This window comes from Antechinus flavipes, chromosome 4 (genome assembly GCF_016432865.1).
Source record: "Antechinus flavipes isolate AdamAnt ecotype Samford, QLD, Australia chromosome 4, AdamAnt_v2, whole genome shotgun sequence".
NCBI lineage: Eukaryota > Metazoa > Chordata > Mammalia > Dasyuromorphia > Dasyuridae > Antechinus > Antechinus flavipes.
Genome location: NC_067401.1, coordinates 471,118,091 through 471,133,046, shown reverse-complemented (window position 1 = coordinate 471,133,046; position 14,956 = coordinate 471,118,091). Strand labels below are relative to the sequence as shown.

Sequence of the window (14,956 nt, the reverse complement as noted above, 5' to 3'; positions counted from 1 at the left end):
CAGAAATGTAGGATAACACATGAACAGGCTCAGTTAGGCAGTGGTTCCCACAGAATATTAAATATCCCTAAGTGCCCTAGAATACTCTCTCTAGGTTGAGCAATGGGAGGTCATGGGCAAGAATTACTGAGCATGAGAAATTATGAAAGGATTGTAACCTGCAGGGGAGAGGGCCAGTGTTGATGTAATAATAGATTCTTGAAAGTTTTGACTTAAAAGTATTTGGAATGAGTGGTAAGACAGTCCTATCTTCCTAAAAGATCCCACCTTCCCCCAGGTTGGGATGCAATGGGAGCTGTAGTCTGACCAAGACATTGAGAAAACTGGATCGCATTTAGAGAAGGGCGACCATGAGGAAAAGGGGACTAGAAATCACAGAATAACAGACCTCAGCACCCTCTCGTCCAATCTTCTTTAATAAAGAATTTCTCCAATACCCCGGCAAATAGAAATACTTGATCATGCCATGGCAAAATTAGTGAGCCAAGTCACACAAAGACTGTCCCTGTAATTGATCCCTTTGATGGATTTTCAGATTTGTTTTGATTGGTACCTGGCAGTCAAAAGGGAAGTAATGGGCAGAGGCTGGAAAAGTTTCCCTTCTAGAGGACTGAAAACTACTTAAAATGAGCAAGAATGCCTATTGTTGGGTTCTTCACCAGATACAAGTGAAAGTTCACTGGAGATGGAATCCAAGCACCAGGCTTGAATCTCAAGTTCTATGCACTCAGAGCCTTGATTCTCTCATGTGCAAAATGAGGGGGTTGAAAGTTAGCTTGGAGATAGGCTGCTTTGGGGGGAGTTCTTTGTATGGGACCTTATGTTTCAAGTTCAATTTGACAGAGCCAGAGCCTCAGCTTTGGAAGGGAACTGAACAACCATTAGGTTCAGCCCCTACTGTATGAGAACCCCTCACATGATGTCCTTGGAAATCCTGTGCTTGTCGTAGGAGGAAAGCCCCCAGCATACAGCTAGACCCCAGTACTCATCGAAATGCTCCATTTAAATGACTGATTTTTGTTCAAATACAGGTTAAACTAGATAGCCATGATTCCAGCCTCCTCATTTTTTATGAGGACCAGAGATGGGGTTACTTGGTTAAATACCCAGAAAGGGCAATGTATAGACAACCATGGACAGTTGCGTAGCACAGTGGATAGTGCACTGAGCTTGGAATCAGGAAGTCTCATCTTCACGAGTTCAAATCTGGCTTCAGATACTTTCTAACTGTGTGACCCTGTTTGACTCAGTTTTCTCATCTGTACAATGAGCTGGGGAAGGAACATTTACACCATTCTCCCCACTGGAGGGCAGAACTTTAATGAAGAAAATCAAATCGGGAAAGTTGGAAATCATAATCATAAAGGATGCATTGGACAAATCTAATTGGATTGAGTCTATTTCAGCACTTTAGACTTCTGATTGGTTAGCCTTTCCATATCCCATAAAATGGACCCTCCCTTACATGTCTCCCTATTGAATGTGGTTATCTTGAGTCTGTTGGAAGAGGAGGAGGTGAAGATTTTAGAGAATTACAAGAGAGCTATGTCAGATATAAAGAAGGTGACCAAGTGAGTGGTTCCCCCTAAAACCATGTGGTATAATAAAAGATGATGAAAGTAGTTTTTTCTCCCTCAGGTTTCTCATGGGTATTTTTTCTTTTTCATTTCAAATTTTATTTATAAAGGTAGTTCTCTTTTACATAGGAAAAAAAAAACACAATTTGAGGAAGGATAAAGGAAAATTTGTGGATTTTTAGCATAGGTATTTCCTACTCCTGTGGAACTAATACTGGGTTTCTTTTAAAACATTATTGCTACTATCTCTCCCCAATCACCTATAGTTATTATACAACTTCTTCCCCCTCTATATAATCATCTCACAAAAGAATAAGGAGGAAGGTAGGGCAGGTGATGGAAGGGTTAAAATCTATTCAGGAAAACTAACCAGCATCCATCAATAAAGTCCAAAATTATATTCCGTTTCATACGCATTCTGACATTCAGCAAAGGTGATTTTGTTAGGGGAGGTTAGAGTTTTAAATAACACAATGTAAAGTACTTTGTAAATCTTTCCTCAATTTATGTAAATATTAGCTACTATCCTCCTCTGCCACTTCCTCTAAACACAAGTTTCTCTTGCATTTGAAGGAGAAAGCTGCACAGTATTTTCTTTCAATCCCCAAATATTCCTTTTTTTTTCCCTTTTCATTTTGTTTGAAGCAAATATGCTTCAATTACCAAGAGGGTCTCTAAATCATCCCACCAGGACTCCCAGTTCATAGGGGAAGAAATTGGCACAAGACAGACCCGGGCTCCAAGTTTATATGAACTGACAGCCTAAGTTTATTTTTAATGCATTACTTTCAAACGTTGCCCTTCGGTTATTGACACAGTTGGGAGATGGAGCATAGTGACTCCAATGGAGAGAGGGCTTTTGAGGCAGAAATGAATCTTATAGAAAAACAAAAGTTTGACTATTTATAATTAAAAGTCAATAAGATGAAAACCCCAAAGGGTTGGACACCACCAGCCCCCCCTTTCAGTCCAGGTATGGAAGAGACTTTGCCTAGCAGACAGGGCAGACAAAGAGGTGCACCTGGTTAGAATTCTTCACGGACCATGACTTTATTAGCAAGCAGCCCAGTGGAGCAGAACTGTACAAATTAAATTGGATTTACGTTTCCAAGTGGGTACCGAGCCCAGGCATCTTGGAAACATCTACAAGAGACTTTAAGGCAGATTTTTTTCTCCTAAACTTTATATAAACCTAAAGTGGTCTACTCTACTAAAAAAGCAATAATATTGAAACTCCTATTTAATTGCCCTGAAGGCATGGAAATGAGACCAAGCCAACAGTTATTGATAGAAATAAACACCACCTTCCTCTGTGGTATAGATTAAAAGATAGCTGGCTAACTATTTGGGAAAAGTGGATTTTGCTCCCAAGTCTGACAATTACTTACTCAATGACCTTGTCACCTGACTGGGTCAGCCTGATCTAATGCTTTTCCTTTCTCTTAAATCAAGGGAAAAGTTTAGATTCTTTCTAGTTCCAGAACCTATGGTTTGAGAACAATGGAACCTCTAACAACCCTGCCATTTGAAATGGATGGATCTTCTTCCAGGGCTAAGACTCCATACACTCATGTGTTTTGTGTTTTTTTTTTTTTTGTATTAAGTTTTTTATTTTTTAAAATATACACGCGTACAATTAAACATTAGCTCTTGCAAAACTTGTGTTCCAATTTCCCTCCCTTCCTCCACGCCTTCCCCTTGATGGCAAGCAGTCCAATATATGTTAAACAGGGTAGAAATGTTAAATCTATGTATACATCCTTATAGAATTGTGCTGCACAAGAATCAAATCAGTAAAAGAAAAAAAACAAAATCCAATGCAAGCAAGCAACAACAAGAGTGAAAATTCTGTTGTAAATCCCCATGCACTCATATTGCTGCCAATGGGGCAGTCTTTATCCCATAGAAACCTTTGTGTTCCTAGCTCAGTGTCAGAAAGAACATCAAGGATCCTGTAGTCCTACTTGTATCTGAGCAGGATACACCCTCAAGAAACAGTCTTAGACTCTGAATATTTTTAGTGATGAGGCAATAGCTACTTCCCAAAACAAACAGCTCTAAGGAAGGCAAGGTAGCGGACTTCATAGGAGGCCAGCTTATAGGTCAGAGTCTGGGCTCAACCCTTATGTTCTAGCTTAGGATCACCAGCAGCTGGAATTGACAATGGGAGGCTTCTTTCCTTCTCTTCCTCCTCCGCGTTATTTTCTATAATTTGTCAAATATTTTAAGAAAGCCGTCATCCCTCTCCCTCCCCCCCCAACTATATGGTCTTCTCTTCCCTAAGAACACATTATGCTCCCCTTAAATAATCCTTGGATGATGGACTTAAGTTAGTGTCAATGTCCTGGAAATGAAACCCAATTTAAAGAAAACAGCCCAGATTCTCAATTCTTCACCCGAACTTGATTCCAGGATCTACTGGTAATGATACTGAAACAAGATGGAAGGTTGGATTTAACAGTTTTGACCACATTGGGCACCTGGTGATCAGGGCTGAGGTATCAGAGACCCTTTCATTGACCTCAGTTATATGGTTTATATGTTTTAATATGATTTCATCCATGGCAAATTCAAGGGCACCATCAAGGATGAGAATGGAAAGCTGGTGATCAATGGGAAAGCCAATTTCTTCCAGGAACCAGATCCCACCAATATGAAGTGGGGAGATGCTGGAGTGGAGTATGTTGTTGAATCCACTGATGTATTAACACCATGGAAAAGGTTGGGATCACTTGAAGGGTGGAGCTAAGAGTCATAATCTGCATCCCTTCTGCTGATACTCCAAACATTCGTGACAGGAGTGAATGATGAAAAACATGATAAATTCCCTTAAGATGGTCAATAATGCCTCCTGCACTGGCCACCGTGTCATCCTTCTCCAAGATCATTCATCACAACTCTGGCATTGTGGAAGGTCTCATGACTACAGCCTTTATGGCTTCCCAGAAGACAGATGGCCCCCTGGCAAGCTGCGGTGGGATGCTGATGCTCAGGGGATAGGCAAGGTCATTCCAGAGCCGGATGGAAAGCTCAAAGGCGTGATCTTCCATGTTCCTACTCCCGACATCTCCATCGTAGATCTGAGCAGCCGTTGGAGGAACCTGCCAAATATATTCGATAAAAGGGCGAGACAAGCGGCAGAAAGACCCTTGAAGGGGATCTTGGGCTACAAAGGAGCAGATTATATCCTGGGACTTTAATAGCAACATCCATTCTTCTACCTTTGATGCTGGTGCTAGAATCACCCTCGATGACCATTTTGTTAAGTGATAGAATATGGTTATAGCAACCCTGGAGTCGACCTCATGGTCTATGTGGCCTCCCAGGAGTAAAGTAGGAAGCTGTAGATCTTCGGGGTATGGGATGCCCAGGACTTTTTGGCTGGGAGCGTTCAATCTTTGTCCCAAAGCACCCCTGTAGCAGGGGGAGAAGCCTAAAGTCCTATATTGTGTACCATCAATAAAGTCACCACATTCAGTGCAAAAAAAAAAAAAAAACCCACAAAGAAACAAAGCAGCCCAGCTGTGGAGTGATGACGGGGTGGTGGCAGTGCTCCCAGGGATGATCCCCAAGGCTCTTTACACAAAGCTTCCATTAATGTAGACCAAGAAGCTCCTCTTTTTCCACCACTAGGTCACACTGGTGGCTTACAATAGTCACCCAGCCATCCCACCCCAATCCTGGACCTGGAAGGTTAGTATTTTTCAGTCCAAGCGTGGGACGTTCTGCCTCTTGTTCGTATCTTACCCAAACCTGAAAGATTACACGTGGATTGCTTCCATATGCTGTTTTAGTGGAGATCATACCTACCTGCAGACCAGCAGCCGGACGGGAAAGGGCCGATGTTCTAAGAATGCGACTTGTTTGGTGTAATCAGCTATGATGACGTGTAAGACTCAAATCCCATTACCTTCAAACCCGATCTGATACCTTTTTGGCTCAATTTTTAGCCAAAAAAAAAAAAAAAAGGCTTATTTTTTCCTTCAGAACCGTTCACTAGGTGGGGCCGGGGAACCCTGGCTATCTGCCCATAGCTAACAAGGGGTGGTTACTGCCAGCACCCTCGGTTACTATCCAAATACTTCCTGCTCCACTTCCATATTTCTGTTAAGGGTCTTACAATCCTCCCACTCTCCCAGGATTAAAAACATAGTATTTTTTAATTTAAGAGGTGAAGGGGAGAGAAGAGCTGCCAAGTTATATAGATTCTCTCTCCAACATTTCTCCCTCCATCCCCAACTCTCTGCTCACCTGGGTTATTATCATGGTCTCCTAAGTAATCTCCCCGATGTTCTTTTCTGCTGTCTCCCACGTATGCTTCAGGACAGCTGTAAAAATTGCCTTCTGAAGGCAGAGCTCAGATGCTGTCCCTGGGTATGAATTGCAGCTCTTTCCCCTGTTCACTGTGTGACTTCAGGCAAATTGTCCTCACCTCTGAGCTCCAGAGTCTTCACCTGCAAAATATGAAGGTTTTAGGCTAGTTGGGATCAAGGTCCATTCTAATTCCAAATCCCTGATCCTACATCTGTTTCCTGCCCCCAAACCTACAAAAGTTGCCTATTACCTTTAGAATATAAAGGGACCTTTCTTGTCAGAATCCCATTTTCTTCCCATTGTTTTCCTTCAATGGGACTCAGTTGAGCTTGGATGCCATAAATTTGTAGTAGAAATAGCACAATGGGATTTCCCCCCTCTGTGTAGCAATACACCAGTAGGAACAGACAAGGATGACGAAAAGGAGACCAGAGCAGAATGGGTATCTTAAAAAAGGCAGAGAGGCTCAAAATATTGGTGGTCATAGTCAAACTAGACTAGATTTAGAAGGGATAAGGAATAGGGAAAGATGAAATGAAAAGTTTATGATTGTTCATTATAGAAATGAAATATTGTGGGGGATAGAAAAAAAATCAAAGATACGGTCATTCTTGAATGTGGCCAAGCTGGAGAAGAGAGGTAGATTATGGAACTGAAAATGAGACATTAGGGGAGTCTATGGATATTGAGGATCCTGAGAATAAGGGCAGGGTTGGATTGGAAGACCAAGGCAAGTATTGAATTTTTTGAGGTAAAAGGGAGAATAATCTGAGTACCAGTTGAAAAATAACTGCTAGGACCCAGACTATCATACTGAATACCAGTGTGTTGTATATATTTAAATATATTAATTCTTTAATAAAACTGATCTTGTTGATGTGGATATTCTTTTCAGTGACAAACATCCATGTCTCCAAATCCTTTATAGGAGATACTCATCACAATGGCACATTTTTTTTCCCCAGATTAATCTGGTTTTTTTTTATTTGATAGAATTGTTTTCTTTTGAATATATATATATATATATGTATATACACACATATATATATATGTTTATATATATTTGTTCTGTTTTATGCATTTAGAAAAGTTTCTTACAAGGGGTCCCTTAGACTTCAGACTGATTATTATGGTGGGGGGGAGGTCTATGATTGCAAAAGAGTAAGAACCTCTGCCCTGGATCTCTCAACATTTTGTGAATTCCAAAGGTATAAACAAAAGCCTATTTGTTATCTCTCCATCTCAGGGCATATTAATTTACCATCTGTCCAGTCCAATCTTGTTTAGAACCTCCTTTCGTCTTCTTCCGCATAGCTCTTCATTGGCGATATAGTAGCTAGCATTTATAAAATGGCAGGTGCCAATTCTATCCCAATTTAATAGATGAGTAATCTGAGGCAGAGAGCTGTGAAGTGATTTGCCTAAAGTCACTTAGCTGCTAAGTGTCCGAGGCCAATTAGTAATTCTCATGATGATCCAGCTACCTTTCAGGTGATTTCAAATTGCGGTTCTTCAAGAAACAACATGCCATGACTCAGCTACGTGGCATAAGAAAACACATGGATATTTTTTTTAAGAGGGAGGTTTGTTGCAGAGATCAAGATTGTTTTTTTTTTTTAAATCAGCCTTCGAGATCTCTTCCTCTTTCACATCTCTTGAAAAATAAAACTGATACCATCAACATTATAATGGCCTGAAGGATCTACTCAAATTTCTTTTCCATCTTTGTTTTCATCAGTGTCATTTCCATTTCCCTATGGAGAATCTACATGTTGTCTGTCCCACCATCTCCAGTGATGGTAAGAGTGGAAAAGACCTATAAAGATTTTCTTACAGCAAACTGTTAGCTTGGTGAGAAACCCAACCAAGCAAAGCCATCCCGAGTGCATTTAACAATGAAATGCGGAAGGGGATAACTTTAAATTTGCTTCTTCTAGTCTTACTGGTTTATTAGGTGATTTTGCTGATAGTCTTCTCCTGCACTTCTCCATAAAATTGTAGAAATGAGTTTATATTCTAAACCACTGTTGCCCTGGGCTGCCATCTCTGGTCCGTCTCCTTGCAAGAGAACAAACATTTGCTAGCTCTAGCTGTTCTAGGCTCTTTTGGTCTCATCATTAGGACAAAACAATAACTATTTCCAGTGGAATTTTAACCAACATCAAAATACATTTCTTCATGCTATATTTCTGCCTTGCTCTCAATATCTTGGTTAAGAAAGTCAGATTCAGGTTAGAATTATTGTATTCACACGCCATGCTAAGAGAAAATGCTGTTGCACCATCTACTATAGTTGTTATGCAAAGGATTTTAAATTACATTTAAAAATGACAATTCTTTAACAACCTTGGAGCAAGATTCTTACTGGGATTATATACCATGAAAACTTACAAAAATGTTAAGAGTATCATGATTTGTGATAACAACAAATGTGACCCTGGTGATTGGAAATTACTTTAAAAAATTGTATGTTATTTTAAAAAAATATTCTTTATTTCTTAGGACATAGAAATATACCAGTAATTTAAGAGGAATATGGAAGATTTAAGTTTTTCATTGGACAAAATATAGCACCCAAGTAACACCCTTTATTGCTAGCTATGATGCATAATAATTCCCAAGATCCTCTTTGGGTTAACTCATCTAGCTGATGCTGCTGAACTTATTTCAGAGTACTTTGCCACCTGTAGCAGAAGGTTTTGGACTTTGCCCAGAGAAAGGGTCAAAAAGGAAATATTAACATTAGCCCTAGCTGGTACAAACTCCTACTGGCTTCTAAGATATTAGTTAGAGGTTGAATAAGAGAATTTACACTTCTGAAATAACAAACGCTACAAATCAAGGCTTTGTTTTGTTGGAGATTTACAAAAGGAGTGGAGAAAAGTTAATAAGACAAACTAAAATCAAAAGGCTGCTCTCTTAGCAGAAAGGTTTTAGCTATTATACCCTAGCAGACTGAAATGGTTATGGCTAATCTGGTCCTAAAGAGAGCTGTGTAGTTTCAGCCAGGAATTGCTTTTTCTGCCACAACATACCCAGCAGACATCTAAGTATCATTAAGCCGAGCTTGCAAAAAGTCACTAGAACCACTTATCTCTAAGAAGATGTTGAGACCAGAAGAAGGTAGTCAAAACAGGCAGTGGAGACAGTGTCCCTCTGTAGGTTAACCCAAGATCATAAAGGCCCAGCAAGGAATGGACCCCAAGATGGCAGAATGACGACATCATTAGCACATATCAGAGTTCTTCAGAAGAGTATTAGTTATCCCTCAATACATTCCTCACTGACTATATCACATATACACACATATTAAGGAATTAGGGCATCAAAGTACTCACAATCTAATGAAAAAGAATAGATGAAAAGAAAAGGATATGTTCTGTTTAAATGGAACATACTCTGGAGCAGGGGTCCTCAAACTACGACCCCGCTGGCCAGATGCAGCAGCTGAAGACGATTATCCCCCTCACCCAGGGCTATGAAGTTTCTTTATTTAAAGGCCCACAAAACAAAGTTTTTGTTTTTACTATAGTCCGGCCCTCCAACAGTCTGAGGGACAGTGAACTGGCCCCCTATTTAAAAAGTTTGAGGACCCCTGCTCTGGAGAATGGACTTCAAGTCAGAAAACCATTTCTAATTTTGTCTATATGTATTATCTCTCGTACCTTGAACGAGTACCTTTTTGGAAGTTAGTTGCCTTAATAGTAAAATGAGGATTTGATACTTAATGGGACCTTAACCTCTAAGGGTCCATCTGTTTTTAAAGTTGTGATCCTATATTTAACCATCCATTCACACAGCCCTTATATACTATAGATCCTATTTCTATTGAGACAAGAAGTCTTTTTTTTTTTTAAAGATGAGCAAATCAATTCCCAAAGAAAGTAAGTTATTTATCCCAAACCCCATAGAATTCAAGCAGCAAAGAAAGGATTGAAACCCAAGTTACTAGATTCAGAGATGAAAACTGAATAAATCCAGTGCTCACTCTTAACAGAGAATCCTAGAAAGTCAGAATGGGAAGGGACATGAGAACATAAACTTACAGTCACCACAAACAACGGATGATGGTGACATCTCTGCATTTCACTGCAGATGAAAGGCTTTATGCTAAACCAGCATCCCTCGTTAGGAAATAATTACATGTTTAGAAACAAAGAGCCAGCGTTCTGCTGGTAGCTTTTTAGAGTTTCCCTTTAATGATTCCTCCACAAAGGCAGTGTACCTCATCAGGAGCTACCACTTACTGGTCATCAAGATATCAGAAAGAGAAGCATGAGATGAGAAAGAGCAACCAAGAAAAAAAAGTTCAACTTTGGGACCAGCACTTGGGGCAAAGTCACCGACTCATTTGAAGGACTGATAGACTTTTGTTATTCAGATTCTGGAACTCACTCTCCTAAAATATACTTGGAGTACATTGGGTTCCCAAGCAGAAATATTGTTTCTGCCTTTAAAGTTCTAAAGGTTGGGGTGTCTGATATTATTGTTCAGAGTGTCTGATATATAGTAAGACAAATATTTGTCAATGACTGATACTGAAGAAAATATACCAAATAGAAGCTCATGATGAATTAATATCAATTAATTTCTAGCAAAGAATAAAGTACAACAGCTTCCCAGATGGGAGCATTCCTTTCTATCTACATACCAGGGCTCTTGGAGAAGTACCAACAAACTTCAAGTTTGTTCATAGCAAACATACCTGGCGATGGGGGAAAAGAAAGAGGTAGAAGGAGAAAGAGGGAGAAGGAAAGGGCCTGCTTAAGCTTTTGTACATATTCTGTTCTGGCTCAAGTCAATTAAAATGCTTTTCATCACCAGGTAGTAAGCCAATAGGAAGTAAGACCTGTGGGAAATTTAGAACTTGCTCTTAGGATCATTGCATAATATTTGGGATAATTTCCATCTTGTCTCTGGGGCACAAATTCTTCATCAGTAGTAAGGAATCCTGTTTATTCTGCAACAACATTAAATGACCAGTCATTGGCATTCCTGCCAGTATAAAACATGGTGGAATCCTTGCTGCCTTATTTATCATTTCCCATGGAACAAATGTCACTAAGAAGTTATATCATTCTAGGACAGAAAAAAAATAGTAGGAATACAGAGAGGCAACAATTTTCTAAAGGAAAGATTTTTGACTTACAGAAATCAATCAGGACCTCAGGCATGGGAAACAATGGGCATTTTCTTTTTTTAATTTTTTTTTAAATTTTATTTTTTATTATAGCTTTTTTATGTATAAAACATATGCATGGATAATTTTTCAACATTGACTCTTGCAAAAACCTCTGCTCCAACTTTTCTTCTTCTCCCATGCCCCGCTTCCCTAGATGGCAGGTAGTCCCATACATGTTAAATATGTTAAAATATATGTTAAATTATACACACACATTTATATATTATCTTGTTGCACAAGAAAGATCAGATTTAGAAAGAAGGTAAAAACCTGAGGGAAAAAAAAGCAAGCAAACAGTAACAAAGAGTGGAAATATGTTGTGGTCCATACTCATTTCCAATGGACATTTTCTAATGACATATTGAAGATACGACACAGGAGCTAGGAAACTAAAGACAGAGTTCTCAGATACAAGACATGTAACCCTGGGCAACTCAATCATATGAAGCAAATGCTAGTATAATCTCCATTTTAGAGAAGAAAACTGAGGCTAAGAAAAGCAATTATCATGCGAATTCAAGGTTTTACAAAGCATTTAAGGTTATCTACTTTAAGTGCTAGCTATTATTTAGCCCAGAATCTTGCCCAACTAGCCATTTTTCTCTCCAGAATGGCCAACTAATGACAGAGTGAGTATATTTCATCGCTTCTCTAAGGTGAAGTCACTGCAGAATCTATTTTGTTCAAGCAATATTTGGAAAAAAGAATACCTTGTCTAACAGTAGTTGGTTATCCTATTTGTGATAAGACCTTGAGGGAAGGAGGGATCCAGCACATCCTGAGAATCCCATGCCACTTTTGAATAGCTTTCACTAAGATTTTCTTTAAAATTGCAAAGCTCCAAATTTGGGTTTTCTAATCATTACTCTGACAACTATTCCATGAAAGGTTCCCCCAAATGAAAGATAATACTTATTTTGCTTGGCCTCCAAATATGTAAAATTCTGTCCTTAGATTAAATAATGTTTGTTCTTTCAAAGGATCTTCAATGCACAAAAAGCCCTTCTTAAACACCAGTGAGAGAAATATGCCTGAAGACAATTGGTTTTAAGCAGAGCCGGGCACATTAATTGCATGGAAGCATCAAATCAATCAGCTATGAGATATAGCTCCTAAATATGTGAATGCTGTTTTAAGTATCATGGCATAAATTGGGAAGGTCAAAGACTCATATTTTTCTTCATTAGATGATATCTGGTTTATTTTCAGTTCTGAACACAGTATTTCAGGAAGGACACTAATAAGAGATCTTTCACAGGAGATCAACCAAGATGATAAGTATAAAATCTCGGATTAAAAATTAGCTTTAAGTGTCCTGGTTTTTATCTCATTTAAGTTTCTTTTGGTTTGACTTTTTTTGGGGACAGCTGTCAACTTCTCAGTTTTGTCTTTTCCAGATTTGACAGGGATTTTGTCTGTGCGTGGCCTAAATTGCTGATAAAAGTATTACAAGGCTTATATATGTATTTCCCTTGCATTTATGCAACACAATTTGATCAGCCATTTTATAATAGGCACTTTGTTTCTTTGCCACTAAAAAGGAAATTCTTACTAATATTTTGACAACTGAGCTACTTTCCTTTCTGTCTTTGACCTCACTGAGCAATATGCCCCACAGGATCAAGCGATAGGATCTGTTTACTCCCTTTTCTTATGTAATTCTTCCTGCAGCCTCTTCAATGGTGACTACTTACACCTTTCACCATGTGGCTTTGCCAATTTTTAAATTGTGAAGTAACATTCCAGAGATATCTTGGTTTGCATTGTTCTCATTGTGCAACAAAAATAATTCCTAATTTTTACTGAAGGAAAAAAATAATCATGCCAGAAGAATTTTGAGTATTAAAAATCATAATGAGAGAAGTAATTAAATACAGCTTTCTAGAAAAAAAATTTATGCATATGAACATGAGAATCCATTGCACAGTAAATATGGCGGAACTTTCGATGGTCGTCTTCAGTGGTCATCACTACCTCATGTGCAAATTGAGCAAAAAAAACCACAATAGAAAATGGTAATAATACATAAAGGATAGTTGCAGATATTATCAATAAATCTACTCTATTTTGCAAATCACATCTAGTAAGTCATTGGCACCTCAGAATAGAAATAATTTAAGTGAAAAATCCCCTGAAATGGGAAAAAGTGACTCAAATGTTAAAAGACCACCATAGAGACTAAAATAGGGAGGGGTAAAATGCTATTAAAAAAATCAAAGTTTAATTCAGCAGTTTAAAGCGGAAAGGGATGAAAGAGTGGGATTTCAAAAACAACCCCACTTATGAGGAAAAATATAAAAAATCATGAGTCTGCTTCAACAAACAATGCAAGAGCAGTCACCAAAACCATTTGGTATTGGCTAAGAAATAGATTAGTTGATCAGTGGAATAGGTTAGGTTCACAAGACAAAATAGTCAATAACTATAGCAATCTATGTTTGACAAACTCAAAGATTCCAACTTTGGGGATAAGAATTCATTAGTTGACAAAAACTGCCAAGAAAACTAGAAATTGTATGGCAGAAATTAGGCATGGACCCACACTTGAGATCAAAATGGGTCCATGATTTAGGCATAAAGAATGAGATCATAAATAAATTAGAGAAACATAGACTAGTTTACCTCTCAGACTTGCAGAGGAGGAAAGATTTGTGACTAAAGAAGAGCTAGAGATCACTATTGATCACAAAATAGAAAATTTTTATTACATCAAATTAAAAAGCCTTTGTTTGCATTAGTTTTGTTTGTACAAAGTTATAAGGGAAGCAACAAACTGGGAAAACATTATTTACAGTTAAAGGTTCTGATAAAGGCCTCATTTCCCAAATATATAGAGAACTGACTAATTTATAAGAAGTCAAGTCATTCTCCAATTGATAAATGGTCAAAGGATATGAACAGACAATTTTCAGATGATGAAATTGAAACCATTTCCACTCATATGAGTGTTTCAAATCCCTATTGATCAGAGAAATGCAAATTAAGACAACTCTGAGATACCTCTATACACCTGTCAGATTGGCTAAAATGACAGGAAAAAAAAGATGATGAATGTTGGAGGGGATGCAGGAAAACTGGGACACTACTCTCCAGAATGGTTGGATTAGTTCACAACTCTACCAACAATGCATCAATCTGGAACTATGCCCAAGAAGTTATCAAACTGTGCATACCCTTTGGTCCATTAGTGCTACTACTGGGCTTATACTCGAAAGAGATACTAAAGAAGGGAAAGGGACCTGTATGTGCAAGAATGTTTGTGGCAGCCCTGTTTGTAGTGGCTAGAAACTGGAAAATGAATGGATGCCCATCAATTGGAGAATGGTTGAGTAAATTGTGGTATATGAACGTTATGGAATATTATTGTTCTGTAAGGAATGACCAGCAGGATGAATACAGAGAGGACTGGCGAGACTTAACATGAACTGATGCTAAGTGAAATGAGCAGAACCAGGAGATCATTATATACCTCAACAATGATACTGTATGAAGATGTATTCTGATGGAAGTGGATTTCTTTGATAAAGAGAAAATCTAACTTGGTTCCAAATTGATCAATGCTAGACAGAAGCAGCTACACCCAGAGAAGGAACACTGGGAAATGAGTGTAAAATGTTAGCATTTTGTTTTTTTTTTTTTCCCCAGGTTATTTTTGAATCCAATTCTTCCTATGCAACAAGAGAACTTCGGTTCTGTATACATAGTGTATCTAGGATATATGATAACATATTAGAAGATATTCTAAAAAGACAAATAACATAACAAAAGATAATGTTGTTAAAAAAAGTTACCCAGGCATTTGTTCTGTCAATAAGAAGTTATAATAAAAAAAGAAATTTAGGAAAAGTTTTCCTATTAAAAAAAAATGCAAGGATATATCTCT

The 14,956-nt window shown here is 38.3% G+C and overlaps 1 pseudogene; it reads left to right on the top strand.

The window, feature by feature from the left end:
* Positions 1–2,627: 2,627 nt before the first annotated feature.
* LOC127563265 (glyceraldehyde-3-phosphate dehydrogenase-like) lies at positions 2,628–6,104 on the top strand (annotated as a pseudogene).
* The last annotated feature ends 8,852 nt before the right edge of the window (positions 6,105–14,956 follow it).